Here is a 17301-nt window from a genome sequence, read left to right as displayed (position 1 = left end):
TGGAGAATTGTCCCTGTTCCCATTGCAGAGCACCCCCCACGACACACACACAGAGTCCTCCTGGTGGTGGGAGGGGAACAGAGGAAAGGACAGAAGATGTAAGAGATGAAGAGAAAGGAGGGAGGGATGGAGGAAAAGGTAAAACAAAAAGGACAAACCCTAATGTCCCCAGTGATTCTAAGGGACAAAATCCCAGGTGGGGAATAAAATTCGACCACCTTAAGCTAGTGTTTTCCATGCCTAGAATTCAGCTGGCACCAGATGCATAAGACTGAACAGGTTCCAAACCTCTCGGAGGCTCTTACCTTCTAAACAGGGACGTCTGTTTTCTAGTAAAATCAGGAAAAACAAAAGAGAAAACTCAAAAGAGGTTCCTCCTGGCGCTCATATACGTGAACCTAAATACTCTCACAGTCCTCAAAGAGAGAGACCTCGAGAAGGAGACTTGCTGAAGCAAAGCTACAGGGGTCTCTGAGGTTTCCCTGGCCCTGCGCCCCTGTCCTGCCTGGCTGATGTCAGCATCTCTCTGTGAGGTCACCACCTCCCCAGCACCTTTGACCAATAGGCTGAGGTCCTGCAAAGGCCTTTGTGATGTCACTGCCACACCCACCCCTCCCCTGCAGTGCTAATGTTCTGCCGCAGGCCAGACACTTTGGAGGTTTGAGCTACTCCCTGTGGATCACTCCGCTCAATGAGTGTTCATTCTAGGAAGCAAGCTGGCTAGACAGTAAAACATCACAAGCTGCTCCCAATACTACACTCGGTTTCTCAGAAATGAGTAGACTTTATGGGCAGAAGAGACAGTTAGAGCATCTAATCTGACCCCCTGCATATCACAGGCCTCCTGTCTACCACAATAGCTACTGTTGGGGTAAACACATTCCAGAAAGGCATCTAGTCTTTATAAAATGACATCAAGAGACGGAGAATCCACCACTTTCCTTGGTAGCTTCTTCCTGTGGTCAATCATCCTCGCTGTTGAATATTTGTGCCTTATTTGTCATAGGAATTTGTCTCTTTTCACCTTCCAGCCATTCCCAAACCTCAGCCAGTATTTGTAGGTGACAAATCTCATGAATTGTCACAGATTGCGGTGTTACTAGAGGAGGTTTTGGAATTAACTGATAAGTCACTGGGACCAGATGGCATTCACCCAAGAGTTCTGAAAGAACTCAGATGTGAAATTGCGGAACTACTAATTATGGTTTGTAACTTGTCCTTTAAATCAGCTGCTGTATCCATGACTGGAAGATAGCTAATGTAACGCCAATATTTTAAAAGGGCACTATTGGTGATCCCGGCAATTACGGACCAGTAAGTCTAATGTCAGTACCGGGCAAATTAGTTGAAACAATTGTAAAGAATAAAATTGTCAGACACATAGAAGAACATAAATTGTTGGGCAAAAGTCAACATAGTTTAGGTAAAGGGAAATCGTGTCTTACTAATCTATTAGAGTTCTTTGAAGGGGTCAACAAACATGTGAACAAGGGGGATCCAGTGGACATAGTGTACTTAGATTTCCAGAAAGCATTTGACAAGGTCCCTCACCAAAGGGTCTTATGTAAATTAAGTTGTCATGGGATAAGAGGGAAGATCCTTTCATGGATTGAGAACTGGTTAAAAGACAGGGAACAAAGGGTAGGAATAAATGGTAAATTTTCAGAATGGAGAGGGGTAACTAGTGGTGTTCCCCAAGGGTCAGTCCTAGGACCAATGCTATTCAACTTATTCATAAATGATCTGGAGAAAGGGGTAAAAAGTGAGGTGGCAAAGTTTGCAGATGATACTAAAGTGCTCAAGATAGTTAAGACCAAAGCAGACTGTGAAGAACTTCAAAAAGATCTCACAAAACTAAGTGATTGGGCAACAAAATGGCAAATGAAATTTAATGTGGACAACGTAAAGTAATGCACATTGGGAAAAATAACCCCAACTATACATACAATATGATGGGGGCTAATTTAGCTACAACGAATCAGGAAAAAGATCTTGGAGTCATCGTGGATAGTTCTCTGAAGACTTCCACGCAGTGTGCAGCGGCAGTCAAAAAAGCAAACAGGATGTTAGGAATCATTAAAAAGGGGATAGAGAATGAGACGGAGAATATCTTATTGCCCTTATATAAATCCATGGTACACCCACATCTTGAATACTGTGTACAGATGTGGTCTCCTCATCTCAAAAAAGATATACTGGCATTAGAAAAGGTTCAGAGAAGGGCAATTAAAATGATTAGAGGTTTGGAAGGGGTCCCATATGAGGAGAGATTAAAGAGGCTAGGACTTTTCAGCTTGGAAAAGAGGAGACTATGGGGGGATATGATAGAGGTATATGAAATCATGAGTGATGCGGAGAAAGTGAATAAGGAAAAGTTATTTACTTGTTCCCATAATATAAGAACTCCACTAGTAAGCTCCCTCCAGCCTGACAGTTCACCTTTCAGTACGACCTGTTGTAGTCTCCCCTTTAACCAGTTCCTTATCCACCTTTCAATTTTCATATTGATCCTCATCTTTTCCAATTTAGCTAATAATTCCCCATGTGGAACCGTATCAAATGCCTTACTGAAATCGAGGTAAATTAGATCCACTGCGTTTCCTTTGCTAAAAAATCTGTTACCTTCTCAAAGAAGGAGATCAGGTTGGTTTGGCACGATCTACCTTTTGTAAAGCCATGTTGTATTTTGTCCCAATTACCATTGACCTCAATGTCCTTAACTACTTTCTCCTTCAAAACATTTTCTGAGACCTTGCATACTACAGATGTCAAACTAACAGGTCTGTAGTTACCCGGATCACGTTTTTTCCCTTTCTTAAAGCTAGGAACTATGTTAGCAATTCTCCAGTCATACGGTACAACCCCTGAGTTTACAGATTCATTAAAAATTCTTGCTAATGGGTTTGCAATTTCATGTGCCAGTTCTTTTAATATTCTTGGATGAAGATTATCTGGGCCCCCTGATTTAGTCCCATTAAGCTGTTCGAGTTTGGCTTCTAACTCAGATGTGGTAATATCTACCTCCATATCCTCATTCCCATTTGTCATCCTACCATTATCCCTAAGCTCCTCATTAGCCTCTGAAAGACTGAGGCAAAGTATTTGTTTAGACATTGGGCCATGCCTAGATTATCCTTAACCTCCACTCCATCCTCAGTGTTTAGTGGTCCCACTTCTTCTTTCTTTCTTTTCTTCTGATTTATATGGCTATAAAACCTTTTACTATTGGTTTGAATTCCCTTTGCAAGGTCCAACTCTACATGGCTTTCGGCCTTTCTCACTTTATCCCTACATGTTCTGACCTCAGTAAGGTAGCTTTCCTTGCTGATCACTCCCATCTTCCACTCCTTGTAGGCTTTCTGCTTTTTCTTAATCATCTCTCTGAAATGCTTGCTCATCCAACTTGGTCTACAACTCCTGCCTATGAATTTTCCCCCTTTCTTGGGATGCAGGCTTCTGATAGTTTCTGCAACTTTGACTTGAAGTAATTCCAGGCCTTCTCCGCCTTTAGATCCACGTGTCCTTCAGTCCAATCCACTTCCCTATCTAATTTCCTTAATTTTTTAAAGTTAGCCCTTTTGAAATCAAAAACCCTAGTCACAGATCTATTTTTGTTTACCCTTCCATTTAGTTTAAACTGAATTAGCTCATGATCGCTCAAACCAAGGCTGTCCCCTACAACCATTTCTTCTAAGAGATCCTCACTACCCACACCAAATCTAAAATGGCATCCCCTCTTGTTGGTTCTTCAACTACTTGGTGAAGGAATCCATCAGCTATCACATCTAGGAAAATCTGAGCCCTATTATATTACTAGCACTTGTCCTCCAGTCTATACCTGGGAAGTTAAAGTCTCCCATGATCACACAATTCCCATTAGTATTTACTTCATTAAAAACATTGAAGAGGTCTCTATCCCTATCCAAATCAGACTCCTGTTCTAACAGACAGCAAACCCCCCAAAGACAGGGATAGAGCCCAGGAATCGAGATGGTGGGGAAATTTCATTGAAACCGTTTCTGTCCGAAAATCCCATTCAAACTAAACCAGTTTCTTTCTTGAAATCATATCAAGTGGCATGAAAATTCTTTGCAAAAATATTTTGTTGCAAAACAAAAGCATCTTCTGTGTCACAAAAAGAACAGGAGTACATGTTTGTCTCGTCGCACACAAAGAGGAGACACTTAGATCTCAAAAATTAGATAAGATGTTTCAGTCTGAGCTAAGTAGTTGCTGCTCTTAACAATTGCAACATAATAAAATACAAATAAAATAGACTATTTCAGCCATTCTATTATGTCATAATCTGATCTGAGTAAACATGATAGGACACCTCATCTTATGCACTGCTCCTAGTGACACTCTCCAATAGATCCCCATCCTCCACCTGTCAGGAGGTAGGTAGGAGCGGATTGTTATCCCTACTTGAAAGAGGGAGAAGCTAAGGCTGAGAAAGGAGAATTGACTTGTCTTAGGTCACACAGCCAGTCCGTGGCAGAGTTGGGAATAGGACCCAAGAGCCCTGATTTTCAAACTAACCATCGGATCTTGAATTTCAGACATTGAATGACCTGAATAAAGTGCTCTCAAGTGAGTTCCAGACCAGCAAGGGTTCATAGTAATTATTCAGCAAGTATTTTAGGAGAACTGGAATGGTAGAGAAAATAATGAACTGCAGAGAAGCAGCAAAATTTGTCGAACATATGACTGGTTATGACTATTTACTTGGTCTTAAAAGAAAACAACAGGGACCTGAGTCTCCTCCCTGTCAATAACGCCCTGCTCAGCCAATCAGGGTAGAGACCGAGGGGCGGGAGGATGAGGGTTCTCACCAGAGAGCCCAAAGGATGGCCCAGGTCATCGCTGGGGATCACTGTCTGAGCACTATTTCAGCCCCACATTTTTCGGTGGACCTCCCACAATGGGAGTTGTAGAGCACCGCCCATGACACACACACACCCCTCCTGGTGGTGAGAGGGGAACAGACAAAAGAAGTAAGAGATGAAGAGAAAGGAGGGAGGGATGGAGGAAAAGGTAAAAGAAAAAGGACAAACCTTAATGGCCCCAGAGATTCTAAGGGACAAAATCCCAGGTGGGGAATAAAATTTGGCCACCTTAAGCTAGTGTTTTCCATGCCTAAAATTCAGATGGCGCCAGATGCATCAGACTGAACAGGTTCCAAACCTCTCAGAGGCTCTTACCTTCTAAACAGGGATGTCAGTTTTCTAGTGAAATCAGGAAAAAGAAAGGAGAAAACTCAAAAGAGGTTCCTCCTGGTGCTCACGTACGTGACCCCTAATACTCTCTCAGACCTCAAAGAGAGACCTCGAGAAGGAGACTTGCTGAAGCAAAGCCACAGGGGTCTCTGAGGTTTCCCTGGCCCTGCGCCCCTGTCCTGCCTGGCTGATGTCAGCATCCCTCTGTGAGGTCACCACCTCCCCTACACCTTTGGCCAATAGGCTGAGGTCCTGCAAAGGCCTTTGTGATGTCACTGCCACACCCACCCCTCCCCTGCAGAGCTAATGTCCTGCCACAGGGCAGACACATTGGAGGTTTGAGCTACTCCCTGTGGATCACCCCGCTCAATGAGTGTTCATTCTAGGAAGCAAGCCGGCTAGACAGTAAAACATCACAAGCTGCTCCCAATGCTACACTCGGTTTCTCAGAAATGAGTAGACTTTATGGGCAGAAGAGACAGTTAGAGCATCTAATCTGACCCCCTGCATATCACAGGCCTCCTGTCTACCACAATAGCTACTTTTGGGGCAAACACATTCCGGAAAGGCATCTAGTCTTTATTAATGACATCAAGAGATGGAGAATCCACCACTTTCCTTGGTAGCTTCTTCCTGTGTTCAATCATCCTCGCTGTTGAATATTTGTGCCTTATTTGTCATAGGAATTTGTCTCTTTTCACCTTCCAGCCATTGGGTCTTGTTCTGCCTTTCTCTGCTCGATTAAAGAGCCCTTTAATACCCAATATTTTCTCTCCATTAAGGCACTTCAACACTTCAGTGAAGTCACCTTTCAATCTTCTTTTGATAAGCTAAACAGGTTGAGCTCTTTCAATAGCTCACTAGAAGGCATTTTTCTCCAGCCCTCAGAACATTTGGTGGCTCTTTGCTGCCCAGCTCCAATTTCTAGGACCATCTTTTTCAAAGGAGGACACCAAAACTGGAGGCAGTATTCCAATAGCAGTCTCACTGCTGCTGTGTCACCTCCCTATCCTACTCACGGCTCTGCTCCTATGTCTAATGATGGCTTTAGCCCTGTTCACCACAGCATCACACTGGGAGCTCATGTTGAGTGGCTTTTCCACTCTGGCCCCTAAATCCATTTCAGAGTCACTGCTTTCCTGGATACACGTCCCCATTCTGGAGGTGTGGCCGGCGTGCCTTGTTGCCACGCATAGGACCTTGCATTGGGCTCTGCTCAAACTTGTTTTCTTTGAATGGGTCCAGCTGGCTGAATGAGCCAGATCGCTCTGTATCACTGCCCTCTCCCCATCAGGAATTACCACTCTGCCTGTATTTTGTCACCCCCCGAATCTTATCCGCAGTGATTGTATGTTTTCTCCCAATTCATTGATAACAATTATTTTAAAAAATTAGTCCTTGAGAGCTTCTTCAGACCCTTAGTACCCAGGACCTGCTCCCCACATCACAGTGAGAAATACTGTCCAGCCCTGCTGGTACATAGGGGATAAGCACAGAACAAATGTACCTTTAGGAGCTGTGTTGTCCATAGGCTCTGAACAACATGTGGGGGTCGGCAGATTACAAACACACGACAGACCTGTAGTGTAGACAGGTCCCAACTGTGTCTCGGTTTCCCACCTGTAAAATGGGGAGAACAAACAAAACCTTGATTAGCTCCATTTGATAGCTGGGGAAACCGAGGCACCCAGCGGTGCAGAGACTTGCTCATGGTCCCAAAGCCAGGAATAGAAAACAGCAGATCTGATAGCCAGGCCTGGGACCTAACCCTGGTTTTCCTGGCCTTGCTGCTCTAAGTTTAGTCATAGCCTCCATGTCTTTACCCCGTGTCCCTTAACCCCACGTCACTGCAGAAGAGAGATTTTCTGGTAGCCAGCTGGCTCTCCTGCATGTGGACGTCGTTCCAAAAGACATGCTCTGGCTCAGTCCCATGCTATGGTTGGCTGAAGGAACCACTTGGTCACATTCTAGCCCTGAGTTATACAGGAGGGGCGACTAGATGCACATAATGGTCCTTTCTGACCTGAACCTCTATCAATCTCTACATTTTCTGCTGCTAGGAAGAGAACTCTGGACCTATTTTCTCTCATTCACTTTCAGTCAGAATAATTTCAATCCAGGCCAAAGGATTTCCTCTTCCATTGTGTCTTCAGCACCTTTGCGAGCAACCAGTTACTGTTACCCACAGGTTTCCAGTTTCAACCTGTCCCTGGTTGAGATGGCCAGGAAAGGGGTTGGAGCTCAACTGCACCTGGCCCAGGTGATGCAGCTCCCTAGGGTGAAGGGAATAAGTGTGGGGGTCACGTGACAAGACGCAGCCTGTGACTAGGACCCAGGCCTGCTGAGAGATAGAAGGGCAGCCTGTGCTCAGCCAGGAGAGAGACCCCAAGGGAAGCAGGCATGGGAGGGGCTTGGAGAGTCCTTTAAAGGTCAGGGACAAGCTGGGAAGGGGCCAGGCTGAGCACTAAGGACAAGGCCCTAGGAGGGAAAGACAGGGCAGTTTAGGAGATGGGGCAGATAGTCCAGTTGGTTTCGGCTCCCAGGACCAGACACCCAGAGGTGAAGGTGATTGTCGGGGCTTCTGTCCTTCTTCCCCAGTGTAGATTTGATAGTGGAGAAGACTGATGCCGTAAGGGGGAAGTGAGTTACCCCAAGGTCACCCAGTGAGTTTATATCACAAATGCATAGTCGGAAGTATCCAATAGAAACATGGATTTTCCAGTCTCTTCTTTCTAGGAGTCCCCAGGGCTAAAGTAAAACCTCTGCTGCCTCTCCCCATTCTGCTCACCTCCAAGATGTGCTGGAGTTTGTCTGTGCTGGGGGGTGCTGTCAGCAGGATCGAGAGCTCGTCATCCATGTTCTCTGGGCAGGCCTTGCTCAGAGCCTGCCAGCGGAGGGAGACCAGGGGTCAGGAGCCTGCATTAGCACCGGTGTGCCATTGACCAGGAGCTGGCTGAGGTAAGCGCCGCCTGGCCGAAGCTCGCACCCAGAAACCCTGCCCCAGGTCGGAACCCCCTCCCACACCCAAATTCCCTCCCAGACCTCACACCCAGCACCCCAACCCCCTGCCCCAGGTCGGAACCCCCTCCTGTACCCTAATCCCTCCCAGACCCCACACCCCCACCCGCACCCCAATCCCCTACCCCAGCCCTGAGCCCCCTCCCGCACCCAAACTCCCTCCTAGAGTCCGCACCCCAACCCTCTGCCCCAGCCCGGATCCCCCTCTGGCACCCCAAACCCCTAATCTCCAGCCCAATCCCAGAGCCCACATCCCCACCGGAGCCCTCACCCCTCCCTGCACTCCAACCCCCAGCCCCAGCCCAGTGAAAGTGAGTGAGGGTGTGAGAGCGAGCGACTGAGGGAGCTGGGCTGGGCTGGAGTGAGTGGGGGTGGGGCCTTGGGGAAGGGCATGAAAGGGGTTGGGTCAAGGGCATTTGGTTTTGTGCAAGTAGAAAGTTGACAACCCTACTTAAGGACCTTTGAAAAGCAGCCTCCTTAGCACCGCTCCTGATACCAGGGGCCAAGGCGCCCCCGGACATGAGAACCACAATAGGCCAGAGCAAAATGCTGTGTTAGAAATCGGAGTTCAAGCTGCCAAGCGAACGATAGCTGACAGACAGGAGATGCAGGAATTAAGGTTGTGCCTTCAGCCAGCAACTGGTGTTCGTCCGTTTGCACCACACACACACCTGTAGGCAGGGCCACTATTTCCTTGTCTGTCTGCCTGTTTAGCGTCTCTCGGTCCTTACTGTGCCCATCACCGTGGTGTCTGAGTGGCAAACCAAGGGTTTGACGTGTGTATATGAAACTGCCTGACTGGAAGGATGTGGTTTGGTGTGGATCAGTGACTGCTGGGGCGATTGGTGGCAGAAGGCTCTGAGGGCCTGGCTCATTCCGACCTGGCTCATTCCAATGGCTTCTACAGCTGAGAGCAGCGCAGTCTCCTGCCTGGGTCCGACGCAAACCAGGAAGTACAGGACCACGGTTAATAAGAGCAGCTCAAAAGATCATTTTCGCTGAGCCCAGCCCTGCACAGATTTCCAGCTTAGGTTTGCATTTTCAGCAAAAGTTCTTCTTGATTATTTTCTCCCAACCCCTTTGTGCCTCCATAATAGCCAGCATCCTGGGGTGCTCCAGGGACAGCGTGTGTGCGTGTATATGTACGTCTGTACATATGTGTATGTGTACATGTGCGTATGTATGTGTGTACGTGTATGTGCATATGAGTGTGTGCACATGTGAGTGTGCGTGTGTATATGTGTACATGTACCCCAGTCAGATGTATACATCTGGATTTCCTTTGAAAGAATTTTCAAATTGAGCTGATCAAGTGCAATGGCAAAGCACCCAATTCCTCTGCCCCCCAACTGCCTTCGCTCCTTTAACGTTCAACCTGCTCCGCTGACACCTCTGACTCCTGAAAGCCCTAACGCTCCAGGGGAGCAGGCCGTGCCCTGCCCTGCCCTGCCCTGGCTACCCCAGGTGTTACCTCGGAGGGAATCGTTCCAGATTCCAATGAGTGGCAGGTCCAGGGAAGAGCCTTATCTGGGGAGAGGCTGTACCAGACCCGCCCGACCCAGGCAGGCTCCCAGGTACTCTCTGCTCGGGGCTGATAAGGCTCCTTAGCAGTTTCTCTCCAAACAAATTCCAGTTCAAGACACCTGAGAGCTCCACAGCAGGGCAGCATCCCCAGAGCGCAGCAGGGCGGGGGTTAGGGGGAGCAGTCGGTAGCAGCACCTGCCCCTCGTACGGCAGGAGCGAGAAGTGCCAGCCACGTGCTGCCTCCATCCCCAGAGGCCAGGTGAGAGTGAATTCCCACGTCCCCGCACGATTGGTTCCGTCACTCTTCTACACTTACATGGATTTCCAGTGTCAATGTTTCTAACATCAGCTTTGCCAGCTCTCCTTACACCTTTGTCTGCTAGAGCAAAAACCTGAAATGCAGCTACCTCCTCCTGCTAGGTGACTATAGACCTTAATGACAGAGCTCGGAACTGCTTAGTCAAGCTGACTAGCTGCAGCCCCTCGGGTTGCCTGCTCGAAGGTGTGCTGGCCAGGCCACAAGTCATTTTTGTGCCTCTTCCCTGCTCCTTCTCAGCATTTGAACATCATTCGACTAGTGTGAACAAGAGTCTATACTGGGGAGAGCCCAGGGTGAGAGTCACTAGACACTGGTTATACAGTGCTCTGTCACGGCTCTGAGGTGCAGTTAACTTCACTTGCTGCACAAGGAACCAGTCCCAGAATCTGAACCAATTGTCCATCAGCGAGTATTTGACTCCCTCTGTCCGGGATGGATGAATTGGGATTCTTGGCCCCTGCATTTGTGTTTCAAGCTTCACTCCGGCTCATCCCTTTTCAGCTGCCCCGTGCGCTCATCTCCTGCTCCTCACCCAGGAGCGCCGCCAGCTTTTTTGCCGCCCTAGGCGGCGGAAGTTCCCGCCCCCTAAATGCCACCCCCGACAAAAGCGGTGGAAAGTCTCGCCCCCAAAATACTGCCGACGACCGGGGCGGCCTGTAACGATGCTGGTTCTGGTGGGATCCAACTGAGCAGGGCCACCTTTAGGCCGATTCCACCGATTCCCCTGAATTGGGCCCCGCCCCTAAGAGGGCCCCGTGCAGATCGGGCAGTGTCCCTGCCTGAAGCAAAGTTCCATGGCTCTCCCGGAAACAGCAGACGCGGGGGCAGGGGGAGCTGAGGCAGAGGCAGCAGCAGCTGTTGCAGGTCAGGAGGGGGGAGGGGGAGAAGGCACATGTGCTTTGCAGCCTTCCCCTCCCCTCCCCCCAGCACTCACCTGGAGGAGACACCGAGGGGGCTTCCGGTCCGGTGGGAGACAGGAATCTCTGCAGTGGACCTCACTCACCTTAGCAGCTGCTGGGGCTTCGGTCGGTGAGTGTTTGACCCTGTGATTCCCCCTAGGTGTGTAATATAGGGTTACCATACGTCCGGATTTTCCCGGAAATGTCCGGCTTTTGGGGGCTCAAATCCTCGTCCGGGGGGAAATCCCCCAAAGCCGGGCATGTCCGGGAAAATCGGGAGGGCTGGGTGGTGCTCGGCCGGGGCCGGCGGTGCGGGGCCGGTGGCATGGTGCCGGGCCGGGAACTAGGGGCGCAGTGCTGGGCACGGGGCCGGACGGGGAGCCGGGAGCGCGGTGCCGGGCCGGGGTCCGGGCTGGGAGCCGGTCAGCCGGGCCGGCGGGGAGCCGGTCAGCCGGGCCGGCGGGGAGCCGGGCCGGCGGGGAGCCGGTCAGCCGGGCCGGCGGGGAGCCGGTCAGCCGGGCCCGCGGGGAGCCGGGCCGGCGGGGAGCCGGGCCCGCGGGGAGCCGGGTCGGCGGGGAGCCGGGGAGCCGGGCCCGCGGGGAGCCGGGCCGGCGGGGAGCCGGGGAGCCGGGCCGGCGGGGAGCCGGGCCCGCGGGGAGCCGGGTCGGCGGGGAGCCGGGGAGCTGGGCCCGCGGGGAGCCGGGCCGGCGGGGAGCCGGGGAGCCGGGCCGGCGGGGAGCCGGTCAGCCGGGCCCGCGGGGAGCCGGTCCGGCGGGGAGCCGGGCCCGCGGGGAGCCGGGCCGGCGGGCCCACGGGGAGCCGGGCCCGCGGGGAGCCGGGGAGCCGGGCCCGTGGGGAGCCGGGCCGGCGGGCCCGCGGGGAGCCCGGGGGTGCGCCGGGCCGCCGGGGGCCGGCAGTGCTGGGCGGGCCGGGGGTGGTCGGCCGGGGCCGGCACCCCAGGGCCCGAGCCGACCCAGGCTGGAGCCGCCGGGGGGCCAGCCTGGGCCGCGCCTCCTCCCCCCCACACCCCCCTTACCTGCTTCAGGCTTCCCGCGAATCAAATGTTCGCGGGAAGCAGGGGAGGGGGCGGAGACTTTGGGGAGGGGGCGGGGTTGGGGCGGGGGTATGGGCGGGGCTGGGGGCGGGGCCGGGGGCCGTGGAGTGTCCTCCATTTGGAGGCACAGAATATGGTAACCCTAGTGTAATATTGGGTTGGTTTTGTGGTTTTCGGTGGTGTTGCTGTTTGAGGGTGAATTTGTGCCTGCCTGTGTCTGTTTCAAAACTAAACTCGGGATCATGTAACCCAGGAAGAAAGCCCCGAGCCAGTACTTAGTGCTGTGAATTCCAGGTGAGAGAGAGAGGGAGGTTTGGAGGAGGAAATCAAATACATCAAGAGGGGAGAATGTGAAAGGTCTGCAACACGTCAGGCTGAGACTTTTATCTCTCCCTTCTCCCCCAAGAGAGGGGAAACTGAGGCACGGAGTGATCTGATTCCCCTCCCCAAATTATTTTGCAAAGGAGGGGGACGGGGGGCTCCTATCCACACCAGTTCCCTTTCCATCAACTCTGCTTCCCCTGCTGCAAGACCACTGTAGGGGCTGAATATTTCCATTAAACTCTGGCTCCTTCATTTGCCCTGCAACAATAAAATAGACCGGCTTTGGAGGGGAAGAATATCCCCCCCCCCCCAAAGCTGTGTGGACATTAAGTTTTGGGGGGGGGCACAATAATATTCCGGATCAATCAAACGCCCGCTCAGCTTTCTAGCCATCCAGCAGCTCTAGGGTAGGGAAGGAAGGTGCTCTTGGTGCAGAGTGGTCGCAAAACAGGGGTGAATTTAGCGGGGGGGGGGAGGGTCCCGTTGAAATCCCACCCGATGCAGCCACACAGAATCGCTGGCGGCGCTGGGAGAGGCCAGGAGTGGAAGCAGGTGGCCCTGGGGTGGGGGGACATTTGCCCTCAGTCCTGGGCTCTGGGATGGACTAGGCTGGGTGGATGGTGGGTTCAGTCTAGTCTTCCAGCCTGTTGCTCTCGCTGGGGTTTGTGGTTTTCATCTGGCTCCACCAAAAAGATCAAACAAGCCCAGTAGAAAAGGGGGGTGAGAGAGGCGGGAAGGGGTTTGTAAGGGGTTAAAGTGACCCAATGAAAGAGTAAAACCAGAGTTTGACTGGGTTTCCCCCCAGCCACCACTCCTGCAAATACTGGGCAAGGGGCAGCCCCATCCCCCACCGAGGCTATGGTGAGGGGCAGCAGGGAAGGAAGGAAGCCACATGTGATGGCAGTCCCCTCCCCCCCAGCACCCACCACTCCCTCTCCGGCCCCCAAACTCTGTCCCAGAGCCTGCACCCACCCCTCCGCACTCCCTCACAGAGCCTGCACCCCTCCACCCATCCTGCACCCAACAGCGTGCCCCAGCCCGGAGCCTGCACCCAAACTCTGTCCCACTCAGCCCTGGGCAAAGCTCTCCTTGGCTGGCTCCCAGCCCCTCTCCAAGGGTTGCAGCTGTCTGGAAGTGCCTGCCTTCCACACCTTCCTCATTCACACCTCATTCATTCAACAGGTCAATTGATTACAAAGTGGGGGGAAGATCTTATTCTACTTCTAGCAAAGAGACATTTTTCTTTTACCTTAATTATACTACCTTAGGGGCCAGCTATAACATTACCAAGGTTCAATACAAAATCATATAAAAGTTATACAAAAATGCATAATGCAGAGATTTATCTACAACTGCACTGATTGACTGCTGTGTGCAGTAATATAGTGACCCCTGGGTCTTTGAATGAGGCTTTATACTTGGGGGGGGCAAGCTGTGAGCGGGTGGGCAAGCGGCGGGTGGGCAAAGAGGCAAGCAGTGAGCCAGCAGGGGTTCTAGGGGCGGGCATGGGGGTTTCTGGCAGGGGAGGGAGAAGGTGAAAGGAGGCAAGTGGTGGGTGGGGGACTGACTAGGAGGGACACAGCAAGCCAGCGGGAGGCTAGGGGGTGAAGAGGGATGTGATGGTGGGGCCGAGCGGGGAGGGGTTGGGTCCTATTTTACTGCTGTGATCTGGTCACCCTATGTCACCCCCCTCCTCAAACCTTCCTTTTCGGCCCACAGCTGTTTTGGGGGGGCGGCGCTGGGAAAGCAGGGTTTGTTTCCGTGGGCCGGGAGGCACTGTGGGGGGGGGGAGGAGGGCACAGTTTTATATTAATAAGGAAATATTTTATAAATTTTAATAAAATAAACATTATTGAAGAAAATCAGTTGTACAACTATCAAAACATGAATTATTTTCCTAATATGAAAGTGAAAATCAGCTAATTAATATATGACGTAATGTATGTAATATATAATTTTGTTATTATTTATACAGTCATGGAAAGTAAATAATACATGGAAGAAATGAAAGGATTCTTTTTAAGTGGCTTTTTTTTTAGTCATCCCTGCTGGGGCCCCGTCGAAACTGTTCGAATTGGGCCCCGCACTTCCTAAAGCCGGCCCTGCCCACAAGACCCCAAAATACTGGCTAACTGCTTGGGTCAAAAAGGAGTAACAAGGCATTAAGGTAAGTGAAAAATTTGAAGGAAACTCAGTGAGTAGTGAACCTTGAAAAAAGCCTTCATGAGTTTTGTAAAGCTCATTTTTAAGTGATGGCTAAACTTCTCGCTTAGAGGCAGACTGACTGATGGTACGTATTTATATTAAAGCCTCAGATGATACTATTGCTATGCTTCCCCAATCCTGCTGTTACATGCTAATATTTAGGATTGTTCAAAGAAAGGCTCTATTAAATAGATGCATTAAATTAAGCACTGAACAGCTAGCATGACATTGTTAAATTATATATCTTTATAAGTATGTTATATTATATATTATGTCTTTTAAGATAGACGTGTGGATTTAAAGTTTGTTGATATTAAGAGTCATCAGATTACATTCTAGGGAATCACAGCCAAACAGCTTGTATTTTGCATATCCAGATAAGCATTAGCTGAATCCTGAGGTTTAGTGGGAAGAAATGAACGAGTGGCAACTTATTTATCTTCCCAGGTTCCAGTTATGATATTTGAACCACCACTTTCTCTCAGAGGGAGATATCTTTAACTTGCACCTGTGGCTCCATAGCAGATTTGCTGGTGGAGGGTGTCTACTAGATATGCTGAGTCATTGCATCCCAAGGAGCCCTGGATAGGACCTCTTCTTGGCAAGTACTACCCCTCCTCCCTTTTTTTAATTGCAGTGGGGGTAAATACACCCAAAGGCCTTTCTTGAGTCAGTTTTACCTTGCTCCACCTCCTTCATCAAGATGGTTTCAGTGATAGTAAAACCTGACATAAAGGTAACACTTTCTTGTTCCTATTTGGGAAGATGAGCCTCTTACCATTATTAATGTTGCTTGTTTGTTTCTTTCATAAAAAGGCCCTGGGCGTTTTTCACCTTCTTCTGCAGCATGGGGCATGGGTCATTTGCTGGAGGATTCTCTGCACCTTGAAGTTTTTAAACCACAAGTTGAGGACTTCAATAGCTCAGACATAGGTCAGGGGTTTGTTACAGGAATGGGTGGGTGAGATTCTGTGGCCTGCGTTGTGCAGGAGGTCAGACTAGAAGATCATAATGGTCCCTTCTGACCTTAAAGTCTATGAGTCTAAGATAAGAGTGGTTGTTAATCTTAGAGATTGTGTTCAGCAAACAGTGCACTTTGGAGACACCACTGTGTTCATTTCACTCTTTAAAAAACATGTTCAGGCTAATTCATAAGGTCCAATTTGGCCCTCAGTTACACTAGTGTAAATCCAAAGAAGCCAATAGTTTAGGTTCTCACCTGGTATAAATCAGCTTAGTTTCATTGGTTTCAGTGGAGCTACAACAAGTTACAAGAGCTGAAGATCTGGCCCATGAAAATGAGTTAATTTTGGCGTTAATGAAAGCAGAAGTTGGCCGTCAGACATGGTGTGGGTAGAAGCCACAGAGATGTCATCACATACAGTGGCCCTGCTAAAGGACATTTATCCTAACTTGCAATGTTCTAGTCCACTCCTGGATCCCTTCTGTGCAGATGATAGTCATGTAGTGATTTTGCGGCATATGAAAGGGGATGAGAATGAGATCTACAAACTTATTTATAATGCAGCTTAGTACTTCAATGGCTTTTCTATATTTGCAGACCTTAATGTGCTATAAAGAGGTAGGTAAACATTATCCGTTTTACAGATGGGATAACTGATAATCATGGTCTTTTGACTACCAGCTCCATGCTTAATGCACTACATCCTAGCTGCCTAATATCAGAGGGGTAGCTGTGTTAGTCTGAATCTGTAAAAAGCAACAGAGGGTCCTGTGGCACCTTTGAGACTAACAGAAGTACTGGGAGCATAAGCTTTCGTGGGTAAGAACCTCACTTCTTCAGATGCAAGTAATGGAAATCTCCAGAGGCAGGTATAAATCAGTGTGGAGATAACGAGGTTAGTTCAATCAGGGAGGGTGAGGTGCTCTGCTAGCAGTTGACTGTGAATGGCTATCCAACTACAGAAACAGTTTCTCCTCCCTTGGTGTTCACACCTCAACTGCTAGCAGAGCACCTCACCCTCCCTGATTGAACTAACCTCGTTATCTCCACACTGATTTATACCTGCCTCTGGAGATTTCCATTACTTGCATCTGAAGAAGTGAGGTTCTTACCCACGAAAGCTTATGCTCCCAGTACTTCTGTTAGTCTCAAAGGTGCCACAGGACCCTCTGTTGCTTTTAGCTGCCTAATGTGCACTGGGGACTTAGGATCTGGTCCTACTCCCATTGAAGTAAATGACAAAACTCCTATTGACTTCAGTAGGACAGGATCAAGCCCATAGTGAACATGTAAAATCAGGTTTCTAGAAAGGAATGCGGTTGCTCTGCTCCACTATTTATGTGAAATTTGCCAGGAGACTGCTGGACAACCACTCTGAAATTGAGACTGCTGTAACATATGCCTTCTTGTTCTAGTCCTCTGGATCTTATCTGATTCTACTTATACTTAAATTTTCTCTCCTGTATCTCAGTTTTTATTGATTGTTGCTCATGGCATAATTTGGCTCTCAGAAAATGTTTGTTGATATATTACGATACTGACCTTTTCTATGTGTTAAATGTAGCTTGTCTGGCTTTTTTGATATTCACAAGAATTTAATATTGTTATACTGAGGTACTAGTGACTGCATCAATCACAAGACTCTCTGAGATAACTGTCTGGATAAGTTAATCACAAGCCCCTCACTTATGATAAAAGGGGTTGTGAACTGACCCAAGAGTTTTGGACTGAATGAGTGGTGAGTGGGTTTTGCTGAGGGGTGAGGTGTGGGGGCACAG

General features: G+C 49.6%; 1 long non-coding RNA gene across 1 annotated transcript; it reads left to right on the top strand.

The window, feature by feature from the left end:
* Positions 1 to 10917: 10917 nt before the first annotated feature.
* LOC128840826 (uncharacterized) lies at positions 10918 to 15412 on the top strand. Its single transcript, XR_008445713.1, has 3 exons — positions 10918 to 11106; positions 14394 to 14521; positions 15007 to 15412. It is a non-coding gene; the product is annotated as an uncharacterized LOC128840826 (long non-coding RNA).
* Positions 15413 to 17301: the final 1889 nt, after the last annotated feature.

Source organism: Malaclemys terrapin, chromosome 7, assembly GCF_027887155.1.
Source record: "Malaclemys terrapin pileata isolate rMalTer1 chromosome 7, rMalTer1.hap1, whole genome shotgun sequence".
Taxonomy (NCBI): Eukaryota; Metazoa; Chordata; order Testudines; family Emydidae; genus Malaclemys; species Malaclemys terrapin.
Note: the sequence above shows the minus strand (reverse complement) of the source record. Positions and strands in the feature narration are given on the sequence as shown.